The sequence below is a fragment of the Saccopteryx bilineata genome, chromosome 2, assembly GCF_036850765.1.
Source record: "Saccopteryx bilineata isolate mSacBil1 chromosome 2, mSacBil1_pri_phased_curated, whole genome shotgun sequence".
NCBI classification, from domain to species: domain Eukaryota; kingdom Metazoa; phylum Chordata; class Mammalia; order Chiroptera; family Emballonuridae; genus Saccopteryx; species Saccopteryx bilineata.
The window spans coordinates 246,378,943-246,392,994 of record NC_089491.1 but is presented as its reverse complement, the minus strand read 5'-3'; the positions used below and the strand labels follow the sequence as shown (position 1 = coordinate 246,392,994).

At 36.8% G+C, this 14,052-nt stretch overlaps 1 long non-coding RNA gene across 1 annotated transcript in view; it reads right to left on the bottom strand.

The window, feature by feature from the left end:
• Positions 1–10,098: 10,098 nt before the first annotated feature.
• Positions 10,099–14,052, bottom strand: part of LOC136325418 (uncharacterized) — a 32,224-nt gene continuing 28,270 nt past the window's right edge. Inside the window, exon 3 of the long non-coding RNA XR_010729253.1 lies at positions 10,099–12,551. This is a non-coding gene — a long non-coding RNA (uncharacterized lncRNA). The remainder of the gene's footprint in view (positions 12,552–14,052) is intronic.

The window sequence follows — 14,052 nt, the reverse complement described above, 5'->3', positions numbered from 1 at the left end:
ACCTACACTCAGAAAATTCTAAGACACTGAAAAATAAATTGAAGAATATAAATACAAACAAGTAGAAGTATATATTGTATTAATGGATAGGAAAAAGCAACATCATTAATATGTTCATATTACCCATAGCAATCTATAGATTCAATGCAATTCTTATCAAGATACGAATGGTGTACTTCACAGAAACAGAACAAGTATTCAAAAATTTATATGGAATCTTAAAAGACCCTGAATAGCCATAGCAACTTTGAGAGAGAAGAACAAACTTAACAGGATCAAGCTACATGATATTAAACTATACTAAAATCCGATAATAATCAAAACAGTAAAGTATTAGCATAAAAACAGACATAAATCAATGGAACAGAATAGAAATTCAAAAAATCAACCCACGCCTCTATGGTCAATTAATATTTGACAAAGGAGACAAGAGCATACAATGGGGTAAAGACAGTCTATTCAGTAAATGGTTCTGGGCAAATTGTACAGATACAGGCAAAAAATTAAATTAGACCACCTTCTTACACCATATACAAGAATAAACTCAAAATACATTAAAGACTTAAATATTAGATGAAAACCATAAAAATACTAGAAGAAAACATAAGTAATAAAACCTAGGACAGCAATATTTTTTCAGATATATTCCTTTGAGTGAGGGAAATGAGAGAAAAGATAAATAAATGAGACTACATCAAACTAAATATTTTTTTGCATAGTAAAGGAAACCATCAGCAAAATGAACAAAATGAAAAGACAACCCACTGAATTGAAGACTATATATTTGCAGGTACCTCTGATAAAGCATTAATATTCAAAATTTATAAAGAACTTATAAAACTTAACACCAAAAAGATGAACAATTCAATTTAAAAATGAGCAAAAGATACGAATAGACACTTTTCTAAAGAGGACATACTGATGGTCATTAGGCATATGAAAAGATGCCCAACATCACAAATCATTCGAGAAATGCATATTAAAACCACAGTGAGATTTCATCTCACATCTGTCACTGGCAATCATCAATAAATGTAGAGAAAAAGAAACCCTTATGTACTATTGGTGGGAATGCAGATTGGTACAACCACTGTGGTAAGAAATATGAATTTAGCTCAAAAAATTAAAAATCAAACTGTATTTTGACCCAGCAATTCCACTGGAAATATAGCCTAAGAATCCAAACATTAATTTGAAAAAATATATGCACCTCTATGTTTATTGCAGCATAATTTACAGTAGCCAAGATATGGAAACAACCTAAGTTTTCATCAGCAGATAAATGGATAAAAAAGCTGTGGTACACTCACATAATGGACTACTACATAGCCATGCAACAGCATGGATGGACCTGGAGAGCATGGTGCTAAGTGAAATAAGCCATTTAGAGAAAGATAAATACTATATGATTTCACTCTTATGTGAAATCTAATGAACAAAATGAACTAGCAAGCAAACTAGAGACAGACTCATCCATAGAGAGCAAGCTGACAGCTGTCTGGGTGAGAGTGGGTGTATGAGGGATGTGCAAGGATCGAGCAAAAAAGTACAAAAAAAAAAGAAACAACTCATGGACACATCTGGTATTTGCAATTACAGTATGGTCATTGCAGAGGCGAGGGAAGGCAGTAGCTAAGGTTACAGGGGCAAGAATAATGATGGACAAAGACTTGACTTGGGGTGAACACACAATACGGTGTACGGAGATGAATTGTAGACTTGGGCTTCTGAAACCTGTATAATTATGTTGACTAGTGTCACCGCCATAAATTTAATTTAGATAAAAAGAAGTTGAAAAATGTGATCCATAACCAGGAGAAAACTCAATAAAAACAGACTCAGAAATGAAAATGACAGCAATAATAGAATTAACAGACAAGACCTTCAAAATTACTATTATACACATGTTCAAGGACTTAAAGAAAGATATGGATAAAGTGCAGCTATGAGTAAAGCAGAGAAACACAATAGTAAATAAAAATCTTTTAAAAGAACATAAAAGACCCAAAGAGAAATCCGGGAACTTAAAGAATATCTGAAATAAAAATGTCACTCGTTGAGCTTAACAGCAAAAGAAAGATTAGTGAATTTGGAAAATAAAAAATATAGAAAATAAAAAAATATAGAAAAATATAGAATATATTCTATATTTTAGAAATATAGAATATAGAAAAATAAAAAATTTCTAAACCGAAGCATGGTAAAAAAAAAAAAAGGCTGAAAATGTTTAACAGCATTTCAGTGCATTACAGCAATAGAAAAAAAGTCAAAAGTATGACAGCATTAGAACATAAATAAGCGAAAACTTATGTACGTATGTTTTATATGTGGTTGGTTGGTACTAATTCAAGAAGACTATGATAAGTTAAGTATTCATACACATTCTAAAGCAATTATAAAATAAATAAATAAAATGAGGTATACATAATGAGCCAACAGAAGATATAAAATAGAATAGTAAACATTACTCATCCAAAAGTAAGCTGGAAAGAAGATAAAAAAGACAAAATACAGATGGGATAAATAAAAAATATATAGCAAGACATCAGTCTTACATTCAACTATTTAAATAACTGTACTAATTATAAATTAAGTAATCCATTAAGAAATGGAATTGCTATACTATATTAAAAATAATGCCCAAATATGTGCTGATTACAACAGACTCACATATGATATAAGAATACTAATAGCTTAAAAGTAAAAAATATAGACAAAAGATTGAACACATTAATGAAAACATTAATCATAAGAATGATGGAGCGGCTACCTCAATATTAGACAAAACTGATTTATGAAAAGTAGTTTTAGCAGAAAAAATAGAACAATGATAGAAATATTAAATCATGATACAGTAATTATAAAAGCATCTAATAACAACATTGGAATTCATGAAGCAAAAATGGAGAAGAGGAAGCAACAGACAAATTTGTAATTATAGGCAAAGATTTCAACATTCTGATTTCCACAATTGACAGAATAACTAAACAGAAAATCAAAAGGCATACAGAAGATCTGAACCATCTTATCAACCAACACAACCTGATTTATATGTATTAATCACTACTCACAGTAGAGTGACCAAAAGACTAACCACTTCAAATGTTGCTGAGAATATGGAGCAACTGAATTTCATACATTTTTGACAAAAGCATAAAATGGTACTCTACTTTTGAAATTTGTGATTATTTTTCATAAAATTAAACATATACCTTATTCAGTAATTTCACTTCTAGGTATTTACCCAAGAGAAATTAAAATTTATCTTAAAACACAGATACATACAAAGTGTTCACAACAGCTTTATACGTGATAGCCAAAAACTATCAAGTGACCCTAATGAGCAGTATAGGAGAATGGAGAAATAAATTATTATATATTCATATAAGGGAATAAGGCATGAACTATCGAGAAAAGCAGCAACATGAATGAACCTCAAAGACATGTGAGCTAGGACCCAAACTGTACAGAGTGCATGATTCTATGTATATGAAGTTCTAGAAGCAAAACTAATTCATGGTGGTCGAAATCAAAACTGGGACTGGGACTGGGACATGGTAATTGATTGGGCAGAAGTCTGAGGGAACTAACTGGAAATGTTCTAGTCAGTTAGTTCTGCTACAACCCTCACTTTGAAGATGAACATTTGTTCTAATACAATTGCCATATTAGGGATAAATTTGAGAAAAATGTGAATTTTTTATTTGCTTATGTGTGATCCTGTCTGCAAAAAACACTAAATAAGTGCAGACAACGATACTCAACTGTATTGAGCTGCATAGGAGAACACACGTATCACATCCAGGAACAAACCTGAAACATCTAGTAGCTACTTATGTTCTTCTTGGACATTTTGAGCCACAAGAATCTATCGATTGTTATATATTTTTGTCTCATTTCAGGCAGCCCTCCTTCCTGCTCTTCACAATAATTCCCATACTGATGCCCACGCTCACTAGAAAATTTCAGGTCTTTTACAAGGTGAAGTTTCTTATTTCTTTATTTATTATTAAGTGAGAGGCAGGGAAGCAGAAACAAGACTCCAGCATCTCCCACATGCACCCCAATCCGGCAAGCCCCCTACCCGGTGATGCTCCGTCTGTCTGGGCTGCTGCTCCATTGCTCAGCAAATGAGCTGTTTTAGTGCCTGAGATGAGGTCATAAAGCTGTCCTCAGTGCCTTGGGCCAACTTTGCTTGAACTATTCAAACCATGGCTGCAGGAGGGGGAGGTGGGGAGGAGCAGATGGTTGCCCCTCCTATGTTCCCTGACTGGGAATTGAACCTGGGACTTCCACACGCCAGGATGACACTTAACCGCTGAGCCAACTGGCCAGGGCCTAGTATTATTTTTTAATATAGACAAATAGCTTTTATTGTTTCTAACATCTAAAAATTAATTTTAAAAATTTAATATCTTTTATTCTATATTTTTAAAACTTTCTATTGAATTGATTGGGGTGACATAAGTTAATGAAATTTTACAGGTTTCAGGTGCATAATTCTATAATACATCATCTGCATATTGTGTTCACCACCCCAAGTCAATTCTCCCTCTTCTACCCTCCTCCACCTACTCCCACCTCCTTTCACTCCTGCAATCCCCTCACCGTTGTCTCTGTCTATAAGTTCCTTTTCTTTGCTTAAACTCTTTACCTTTTTTCACCAACCCCCAAACCCATCCCTTCTGACAGCTGCCAGTTTGTTCTCTGTATCTATAAATCTGTCTCTATTTTGTTAGTTTATTTTGTTCATTAGATTCCACATATGAGTGAAATCATATAGTACTGTCTTTCTCTGACTGGCTTATTTCACTTAGCATAATGCTCTCCAGGTCCATCCACGCTGCTGCAAAAATTAAGATTTCTTTATAAGACACTGAAGCATATTTATTGATAGGAAGAATGAACATCATTAAAATGCCCATACACCCAAAGCAATCTATAGAGTCAGTGCAATTCTTATCAAGATACCAATGACATATTCACAAAACTAGAACAAATATTTTAAAAATATATATGGAGCCACAAAAATTTCATTTTTATTATATCATTTAAAAACTTCTTAGTCACCTAATGTGTGAAACTGCACTACTATTTTTATCAAGCTACTATTTTTACATGTCACTGACAAAGTGTTTGAATGTTGTGCCCCAGTCCCATTTTTTGCTTAAGACCTGTGACGTTTATTGCCTGATTTTGCACGGCAGTGGTGATTTTTAAGAATGTATATTCCACATTGCCGCAGACTTGACTATATCTTGTTGGGGTATGGAGTGTAGAAGTGAATTCAATGGTCAAATCGAATCCAATGGTATATCTAAAATCTGTATATTTTCTGGAAAGTAAACAATACCTTATTAAAAGAATAGTAACATTAAATTAATAACACACTTATCTGTTTAATGTTTATACCTTATAAGTATGTTAGTCCTAGATTTCTCATACATTTCACTTTATTTCCTAGTGAATGGCAAACTACTTACTCATAGTCCACTGGATGTGACATGTTTTCTGTCGCTTTCTGAACTCACATTATTTATAACCATGATGTTTTCTTCTCCCATTTTGCCAGATTAATTTCTACTAATCTTTTGAATTTTAGTCAAAATCTCACTTCTTCTAGGAAGTATTCCTGGCTATAATTTCCTCTTCTGTCTGAGTAAATGTCCGTCATAGGCGTTCTCATAGCTTTGTGTGCTTAGCTCATTCATAGGTTTTGTCACACTTTGTAGCAATTATTTGTCATTGCTCTGAGGTCATAGCTTTCTAGGTAAGAGTTGTGTGCTTTATGTTTGAATCCTTATTCTTCACTCAGTGATTGGCATGTATTTTATGCACCAAATAATATTACCTAAAAATTATCTGTGTAAACAAATGAATATACTATTTCTTGAACTAGTTTATTAGTTTCTTATTCCTAATTTCTTATAGGTTATAATTCTGATTTTATCATTTTTCATCTTTAAGCTAACTCGATCTTTTTAAATGATATTTATGCCTTTAATCAGGAGTGTGTAAACAATCTATATTACAATTTTATAAAGACATGTGAACACTTAACAGGTTTGGGGAGCCATTTGCAGTTTAGAATATCTAGATCAATTTTTTTTTCTTGGAGATTATCCTGTACCAGTAACAGACAGATAAAATATTTCCTGTGCCTGTGAGTATTTAGGAGTTCCTCTGTGTGCCTAGACCTAACTTTCTTTTTTCTCTCTTTTTCTCTTTCTTTCTTTCTTTCTTTCTTTCTTTCTTTCTTTCTCTCTCTCTCTCTCTCTCTCTTTCTCTCTCTTTCTTTCTTTCTTTCTTTCTTTCTTTCTTTCTTTCTTTCTTTCCTTTCTTTCTTTTCTCATAAAGGGAAGTGGGCTGAGCAAAAGAAAAATGACAAGATGTGAAAGCTTTGCTGCTATGGGATCAAATTCCAAGCAGAATTCCTTTATAAACTTTCATTTCTGTTAAAGTGCAATGTGGTGTTCGCTTTCACTGTATCTGCTCGCTTAATTGTTTCTGCCTGTTCATTTTCATTCTTCAGTGAAAACATTAGCCTAAGGGACATTTGAAAATCAAAAGGTAAGGTAGGCTTGAAGTTGAACAGGAAATGAGCAGTGGTGTTGCTGCAATATTAAAGTAGAAGTTTAGAACCAATAGGAAAAGCCATAATTCTCAGGGCAATATGTCTTTTTTTTTTTTTTTTTTTTTTTTTTTTGCTGTTTCTCTTTGCTCTCCCAAATGTCAAAATTAAAGAAAAACATTCCACGGTTTCAACATTTTTACATGGCCTGGATATAGAAAGGATACTGGGAAGTTTGCCTCAATGGAATTTATCTTAGATGCAATGGAAATCAAGAGATTTTGAGTTATTGTGTAGCAATATCTAAAATCCAGGACAGATTTCCTGACAGATGTAATTATTTAGTTCTTTTAGACTTATCCTTTCCATCCCCAAAACTCCTCTTTCCAGAATTTTCCAGACAATTAAGGAGGTGGTGGGAAGGTTAAAGTCTAATCTATCTCAAAACCAAAACTAATCAGATAATTATCCAACTTCTCTGTTTCACTTACAATGTAGAACTATGATTTCAGGGTCTTCGTGTGTGCTCCCAAAGTTTGAGCACTAGTAGGGAAGTGATCTTCAGACAGAAGAGAACTTGAACTTTGGAAGTTCTGTACTGGACAGACTAGTTGCCCAACTACGCTCACGATGGAATGGCTTAATTTCAACAAACACCAGTTACGTGAAATGCCTGTCTTTTTCCAACGCAAGATGACATGTCATTATTGTCCAGCTTCTCTCTGATCACCGCGACAAAAGATCAAACCAATACTCAAAAAACCAAGTTCAGAAGATTGCAACTTAAAAGACTGCCTATTTTACAATGACTTTCTCCATCTTAATAAGGAAATCAAACAATTGAAGGGGGGGGCAAAGCAAAGTTGTTTAAAATGGCGCACCAGATGCAGATACTTCAAGAGTCGAACAATAAGCTGAAAAATATCAGACTTAAAATAAATAAATAAGTAAAAGACCTGGTGTGTAAATATACAGTTTATTAGACCATTTATTTTCGGATATAATTTGAAATAATTCAAATGGACACGATGAGGAATAGTCAAACAACAAGTAACTCATTTTTTTCAGCCCTTGAATAACAATGAATTTGGGATGGGTCCAAATTTATAAAGCACAGCCATGATTTTATATTCAATTATCTAATGAAAAGATGGCCACGCTTTTGTATTATTTGCTAATGCCATATTTCATAGGCATTACAGACTTGGAGGAGTCATTTAATCAAAAGTTGTATTCAATTATTGATTGCTCATGTATCACACTAATTAGTTTTAAGAATAGCAGAACAAAAGAAATGTTGATGATAAAACAATTTGGGGGAAAACTGGTTCATTTAGCTACCTTTGCAGTGATCGTTCTCTGTGGAGAATATAATCTTTTGGCTGTTTCTGGTACTGGAGTGAAAGCAATATTTGTGTCAGGGAGGTAGGGGTGCGATACTAGGTATATAGGTTTGAAATGGGAAAGCAAAGCAAATGAACAAATTGAAAGTTAAATACTTTGTGGGGAGGGGATGTATTTTTACAGGTATCAATTATTGTCATTACAAGTAATAAATAATGCTAAATAAAACATGTAACTAAACAGGCATTAAAGACCTTTTACATACATAGAAGAAAAGAAAACCTCCCCCCCCCCCTTCTATGCTGCAGACTGCAGGCATTTTCCTCTCCCTCTGTCAAGTGCAATTCTTTCTTGATGAATGACAAGGCAGGATAATAGGCCGTGGTCACCATGGCAACCAGACAGCAGCACTGTGTGCCTAGCATTTTTTCATCTGAAAATGAAACCAGAAGCAAAGAAAAGCTGAAAATGTAACCAATAGCTTAACTGATACAAAAAAGAAAGAAAGAAAGAAGGAAGGAACAAAAAGGCAAGTTAAATTACAACTAATTAAAATTACAGTACCTAGTCTTTCTCTCTCTCTCTCTTTCTCTCTCTCACTCACACCGAGCATATTTTAAAATTCCATTTCACCAATCACGTTTTATCTTTGTTTAAAAAAAAATCTCATTTGTTTTTGAAATCTAGCAATACTGGAGTTTTTAAAAAGAGGCATTTAATTTCACTAACCATTGCAATTTATTAAGCTTTATGTACTGTGTTTGTACTGGAATTTCTAAAATCCTTTCCTCTCTGTGCCATCCCTGAACTAGCCAGAGACCAAGGGCTTAATGTGCAACAGTTTTATCTGAGGACAGGATTGGTGGGGAGCCACAGAAGAAAGGTGGCCTGGAGCTGAGCAAGAGGGGCCGGTTCTCTACTAACACTGGGGGGAGTCTACACGCCATCCATTGTGTTTGCTAAGTAATCAGTGTTGCTCTTCTGTTGAGTTCAAAGAAAACTGCAGTTCTCTACTATGTCCTCATTCCTAAGCAGAAGGAGGTTCCTGAATCCCCCATTCCTAACACTGTTTATTCTGCCCATGCAACTTCCTTTCATTTACTGATCTCAAAATCTTTCTGGCTGGTTTTCTTCTAGATGGTCTCTGTTTCTACTGAACAGAAACATAAGTAAAAACAGACATACAGGTGGATTTTTCTGAGAACAATCACTCATTTGCACTGATGTCTGGTGGAGGCAAAGAACACTCCCTGGGCTGGACGTCGGAGGACAAAAATCCTGGGAGGAGCTCAGCTTTGCAACGTCAGGCCACTAGCAGGGGAGAAAACAGGCCACTGAAACCAGTACTGTACAGAAGCTTCAGTCATACTCGACCCTTTGGTGACAGAGAGTGGGTATCAGTGTATATCAGGAACGAGCCAGAGGGCTTTCAACTTCTCTGAGCTTCAGTATCTTTTATCATTTTTAAAGTGGGCAACTCTCACCTACTTCATGAGACTTTTCTGAGAAGACGAGTGAGATCATCTGTTAAAAGTTATCTGGCGTATAACATGAGTCAGTTCAAGATTCCTTTTCTTGTAATCAAAACTCTCCATTTTTTAATCTGGTAGCAGAAATGAGTTGTGTGTGAGTGAGAAAGAAAGAAAGAGCAAATGTATACGTAACCACCTATTCAGAAGGACGTGGATCAAATAAGTTAATGTATAGGAGACGCTTTGCAAGTGTGCGATGCTCATGAAAAAGGAAGTTGTTGTCACTCGGAGATGTTGAGAAACTTCTTCTCCGAGAGAATCCTAGAGACGGGTGTCTGACTCTGACCTGTGCTGGGACAGAGAGATGGACTGACCAGTTCAGGAAACTCCGAGGCTTCCTCTCTCACGAACTGCCCCCTTGTGAACAAGGACATTGGCGCGGCAGGCCCGGGGAGCCAGGCCACAGAGTTTTGCGGGAGCATCGAGGTTTCTGAGAGCTGACACCTTCTTGACGTGTCATCTCAGAGCACTCCCCGTTTCCCTCTGCCATGCTCAGTGGTTGCACTGGCCACCCACAGCAAGGCCTAATAAATCCTCCCTTTGTCCCCGTTTCCCCCAACACACACAAATACACAAATACAAAGTCAACAGTTGGATCAAAGCTTTTAATGTGCTTTGTACTGTTTTATTTGAAAAGATCAGGTCTGATATTTGAGAGGAAGAGTCCATCTGGCTGGGCTGAGCTCAAGAAGCCTCCGACAAATTGTAAACAAGACTGGGGCACAAACTCCTCTCCTGCCCACAGACTCACGCTGCCGTTGCCAAAGCACCCACAGCGCTAGCCCGCGTTCCCTGACCACTCATGCAAAGGGAACTTACTGTATTAGAACGGACACTCTTTACAAGCTTTCCCTAGAGTTTCTTAGCCTCAACAATGCCCACAACTATTGCCAGTTCTGTCTAAGCTTCTATTGTCCTGGGACCGTACGTATTTTATAAATTAGTATCATGGTGCTTTACATATTATTAGGACCTGAGCTGTTCAAATGAACTCCTTAATAATTTAAAGTAAAATAATTTGGAATAAAGATTTGAGGAAAGGGAATGAATCATTGTTTTATTAAATGTAATATATATGTATTTTTCAAAACTTTAGCCTGTGGTGGCGCAGTGGATAAAGCATTGACTTGGAACGCGGAGGTCGCCGGTTTGAAACCCTGGGCTTGCCTAGTCAAGGCACACGTGGGAGTTGATGCTTCCTGATTCTCCCTCTCTCTTTCTCTTTCTTCTTTCTGAAATTAATAAAATCTTTTAAAAAATTATATATGACTTTGTGCCACCTGTAGAAGGGTCACATAAATTGCATTTTCTCCATCACAGCAGTTATCCCACTTGATGTTGTTATTTATAGTTATTTGTTCTTGCTGAATTGTGAACTCTTTAGAGAGAAGGGTCACGCCTATCTTGCTTACTTAACACATCTATAGGGCCTAACAGAGTACTTAGCTCATAGTGGGCACTTAATGAATATTTGTTAATCAAATGGATGAGGCTGAAGTCAGACACTTCTATGTTTATACTGTAGTTTTACTATGTACTAGTTGTGACCATGGGCTTTGCTTTCCTGAACTTAAATTCTTATATGTAAAATGAGATGTTAATTCTTCATATCCTTATGACTACTAAGTAAGACGTGTGTAAAAATGCATAGTTCCTGACATAACATAGTAGATATGTAATAGCTACTAATTTCCTCCTTTTTAATTCAATATTTTTTGTTGAATTTTTAAGTGAATAGTTTGCCATCCCAAAGGTCTTTCTTGAAAACCTTTGGAAGCCCATCCAATGCTAATAGAAGAAGTATAAATTCCTAAAAGGTTCATTCCCCAGAAAGTGGTCATATGGATGTATTCCAAAGACCGTGTCTGTTACAGGTGCAGAAGAGCAAATGCCATCCGTAATTCACTAGAACAAGGAAGGTTGAATCTGACTGGAAGGGCCAGGTTGAGAATTTCAAAAGCGAAGACAAACTCTTGGGGTTGGCAACAGATGAGGGAACCCAACATCAGTGCGCAGCAGTCGAGGCATTAATCTCAGGAGGACCACCTGCATTTGAGCATCTGGAGAACAAATCACAGGCCACAAGACAGAACGAGGAGGATGGGATGAACAGAGCATTAGCCGAGATCAAAGAGTAAACTGACATCCAGGCAACATTTACTGAATGCCTGCCATGTGTGGCGCATTGAATAGGTGCTTTCCCATATGTGTACCCCTTAATTTAGGAGCCAATAGCAGAGCAGTAAAGTGCAGGCTCTAGAGTTAGACCGCTGGGGTTTCTATCCAGACTCTCACTTCATAGATTCAGGATGAGGCATATTCCTTCAATTCTCTGGTCCCAGTTTCCTCGCCTGTTACCAGAACAATTGTACCTACCTCCCAAAATTTTTTGTGGTTATGAAATGCCTAAGTACATATAAAAACACTTAGAATAGGGCCTGTACATAGAAAGTATTCCATACATTTGAACTGTTTGGGTTTAATTTGTACTCACTCTTTTTTTAATATATATTCAAGTTAAGAGACATTGTAAACTTAGGACAGAAAAAGAGCTCAGAAGAGCTGGGTTTGAAAATCAGTTCCATCACAGCCTCTGTTTCCTTATCTGAAAATAGAAGTCAGAAGACCTGATTAAAAAAAAATGTGTCATGTGTAGTTCACTTATTAAAACAGACCAAGATTAAGTGTGTCCATTGAGACCACACAGGGGTAAGCGGAGTTTTAGACTACAGGTAATTGTATGGAGGAAATGCAGAAGCTGAGCCCAGGACAAGGGATCAGGGATTAGCAACCAGGCCCTCAGATGCTCAGGCACAGGGACAGGGGCACAGGGATTGTGATGGGTGTTGTTGCAATTCAGCACAACAGCCAACTTAATCCTGAGACATCGTGATGCCAAGTCCACTTCTCAAACACACAATTCAGATGAGATCATGCTCATCGGCCCCCAGCTGCTGCACACTGGTCTGAGAGTACAGATTGAAGCTTCTGATGTGTGCACACATGTTCTTCCAGGAACTTCCTTCAGTCTGTGCTTTCAGCGTTGTCTCCCGTTTGTGGTCACAAAAATACTGTCTTCTGTATATGCACACGGAATTCAGGAACTAGAGAGACACAAACATTTTTTAAAATTGAATTTATTGCGGTGAGACTGGTTAACAAACTATGCAGAAATCAGGTGCAGAATTCCATAACATATTATCTGTACACTCTATTGCATGTTCACAATGAGAACTCCTTCCATCACCATTTTTTAAATGTATTTATTTTTTTTAGAGAGAGACAGACAAAAGCAGACAGACAGGAAGGGAGAGAGATGAGAAGCATCAATTCTTCATTGCGGCACCTCAGTTGTTCATTGATTGCTTTCTCATATGTGCCTTGACCCGGGGGCTCCAGCTGAGCCAGTGACCCCTTGCTCAAGCCAGCGACCTTGGGCTCAAACCAGCGACCTTTGGACTTGAGCCAGTGACCATGGGTCATCCTACGATCCCACACTCAAGCCGGCTACCCCACGCTCAAGCTGGTGAGCTCTCACTTAAGCCAGTGACCTTGGGGTTTGAACCTGGGTCTCCAGCAACTCAGGTCAATGCTCTATCCACTGCACCACTACCTTCCATGACTGTTTCTTCCCCCTTTACTCTGCTGCGCCTTCCCATACTCCTCTCCCTCCGGCAACCACCACACTGTTGTCATGTCCCTGAGCTTTTTCCTTTTTTTTCTTTTTTTTTCTCAATCCCTCCAACCCCAACCTTGACCCCCACCCTCACCCAATAGTTGTCAGCCTACTCTCTACCTCTGAGCTGAGACACAAACTTTTATCTTCACTGTTTTTTCCACCTGGAGCAGTATTCTTTTCCATCTCCATCTGTTCAAGTTAGTCATTACCTTTGAGTCTCAACAAAAGGCAACTTCCCCTGTGAAGCTGTCCCTGGGCCTCCAAGCTGTAAGTGTTCTCTAGCATTCTAGGGCTATTAGCAGTTTCTACTTTGTATTAGAATCATTTGTGTATCTGCCTTTCTCCTTTAAACAATTACAAGTTCTTTCAATGGGCAGAGTGTTTAATTGCTTCACCCTTGTTTGCTTGAAAAAGGGTTTAAACAGACTAGTCAAACAATATAAATTTGTTATTTGTTTGTTAGTTGTAGTGAATAAATAAATGAATGAGTGAATTAAAAAGTAGGCAAATAAACAAATCTCTTACCTGAAGCCAGATTTGGTTTTATAATAAAAACAAAGCTGACATAGACTTTAGTATCATAATAAGAACAATAACTATAAATTTACATTTATCAACACTATTTTGAGTTCCCTTTATTGAATGAAGAGAAGGGGACGCAGTGGTGAGTGAAATATACACATCTCTACTCTCCGGAGCTCACAGTCTGATAAAGGGGCATACATTTATCAAATCATTGCCCAAATATATAATTTTAAACCATGAACGGTATACGAAGAACATTATAGCCAGTGATAAGAACACAAATAAATGGGATCTAATTCCAAAGGTCAGGGAAGGCCTCCATGAGGAATCGATGAGTCCACTCAGATTTAAAGGGTGATAGCAGTTGATCATTGGTCGAGTAGTGACCTGACAGCAGAGAC